The following is a 2,173-nucleotide window of genomic DNA, read 5'->3' on the forward strand; positions in this document are numbered from 1 at the left end:
CTTGAACCATCATCGTAAGCTCTCCTTTTTGCACATCAATCATAGTTCGGCCTGTAGCCAAGAATGGTCTTCCCAAGATGATGGGAATCTTCTTATCTTCCTCAAAATCCAGAATTACAAAATCAGCAGGGAAGATGAGTTTGTTCACCTTGACCAAGACATCCTCCACTATACCTCGTGGATATGTAATCAGAGGATCAACCAACTACAAAGACATATATGTAGGCTTCGGATCAGGTAAACTTAACTTCTTGAAGATAGACAAAGGCATCAGATTGATGTTAGCTCCCAAATCACATAAACACTTGTCAAATGACAAGTTTTCGATCGTGGAAGGAATAGTGAAGCTTCCAGGATCCTTAAGTTTCGGAGGCAATTTCTATTGCAGAACTGCACTATATTCCTCCATAAGAGCAATGGTCTCTAAGTCATCGAGCTTCACTTTCCGAGAGAGAATACCTTTCATAAACTTCGCATAGCTTGGCATTTGTGCAAGAGTTTCAGCGAAAGGTATGTTGATGTGAAGTTTCTTGAACACCTCCAGAAACTTAGCAAATTTCTTATCCAACTTCTGCTTCTGCAGCCTCTTAGGAAAATGAGGTGGAGGATAGACCTATTTCTCCCCTGTATTACCTTCAAAAGGAGTGTGTTCCACAGTTTTCTTCCTTGATTCCACCTCGGCATCCTTCTGCATCACTTTTTCAGCTACAATCTCATTTTCTGGAATTGGAAAGGGTGCAGACGCACCTGCATTCTGGACATAATTTTCATACTCTTCGTCTTGCTGAATTTGGGGGCTTGCGACCTTTCCGGATCTCAAGGTGATGGCGTTCACCTGTTTGTTAACTTCCCTCTTGCCTGGATTGGCTTCTGTATCACTAGAAAGCGTTCCTGGTAGTCGATTCAATAAGGCGTTAGCAATTTGCCCTATATGGTTCTCCAGAGTCTTGATGGAAACAGCCTGGCTTGGCATATAAGAGCCTGGTTTTTGCACATAAGCCGCAACTCCTCCAATTCAGATATTTCATTCGAAGATAGACCTGCACTTCCCCGAGTTTGTTGTTGAAGTTGGAGTTGTTGTCTTGGTGCATATTGCGGTTGTTGAAAACCAAGAGGGTTGAATTGCTTTGCTGCATACTGCTGATAAGGCTGTTGCATCACACTCTGATTTTTGCTCCAGCTGAAGTTAGGATGATTCCAGTTGTCAGGATGATAAGTGGCTAGAACTGGTTGCTGCAATCTCTGAAAGTTGCTCACAAACTGAGCTGATTCACCAGATATAGTGCATTGCTCCGTCACATGCGAACCTGCACACAACTCACAAACACTGGTTATCTGATCAACATCATAGTTAGCCAGAGAATCGATCTTCATAGACAACGCCTTTAGTTGAGCAGTGATAACCGTAGCTGTATCCACTTCCAGAACTCCTGCTACCTTGCCTTGTGGCAATCTATGGGTTGGATACTGATATTCATTAGCAACCACCAGTTCAATTAGATCATAAGCTTCCTCAGAGCTCTTTGCCCATAATGCTCCACCTGATGCTGCATCGAGTGTGGGTCTTGAATGTGCTCTCAAACCGTTATAGAAGCAATTGATGATCATCTAGTCAGGAATTCCATGACGAGGACACTTCCTAAACATCTCCTTGTAGCGTTCCCAAGCTTCACATAGAGATTCTCCCGATTGCTCCGCAAATTGAGTAAGAGCATTCCTCATTGCAGCTTTCTTCGCCATAGGGAAGAATTTACTAAGAAATTTCTGAGCGAGATCCTCCCAAGTAGTGATAGAACCAGCTGGTAGATAGTGTAACCATCACTTAACTTTATCCCTCAGAGAAAAAGGGAAAAGTCTCAGTTTCACAGCATCTTCAGAAACATTGTTGAACTTGAAGGTGTCACAGATCTCAATGAAATCCCTAATATGCATATTAGGATCTTCCGATGGAGAACCCCCAAACTGGACTGAATTTTGTACCATCTGAATTATGCCAAGCTTGATCTCAAAGGTATTAGCTGCGATAGCTGGCCTGACAATATTAGATTGAATGTCATTGATCTTTAGTTGAGAATAATCCATCAACACTTTCTTTGCTGCTGGTCCTCCCATTGCAATAAAAACTAGAGTACCTGAAACACACAAGTAAATCGTGAAAGTAAAAGAATCTGAG

General features: G+C 42.3%; 1 non-coding gene across 1 annotated transcript; it reads left to right on the forward strand.

The window, feature by feature from the left end:
• Positions 1-1,618: 1,618 nt before the first annotated feature.
• Positions 1,619-1,725, forward strand: LOC141662954 (small nucleolar RNA R71). The gene has a single exon (XR_012551052.1). It is a non-coding gene; the product is annotated as a small nucleolar RNA R71 (small nucleolar RNA).
• The last annotated feature ends 448 nt before the right edge of the window (positions 1,726-2,173 follow it).

The sequence above is a fragment of the Apium graveolens genome, chromosome 5, assembly GCF_009905375.1.
Source record: "Apium graveolens cultivar Ventura chromosome 5, ASM990537v1, whole genome shotgun sequence".
In the NCBI taxonomy this organism is placed as follows: domain Eukaryota; kingdom Viridiplantae; phylum Streptophyta; class Magnoliopsida; order Apiales; family Apiaceae; genus Apium; species Apium graveolens.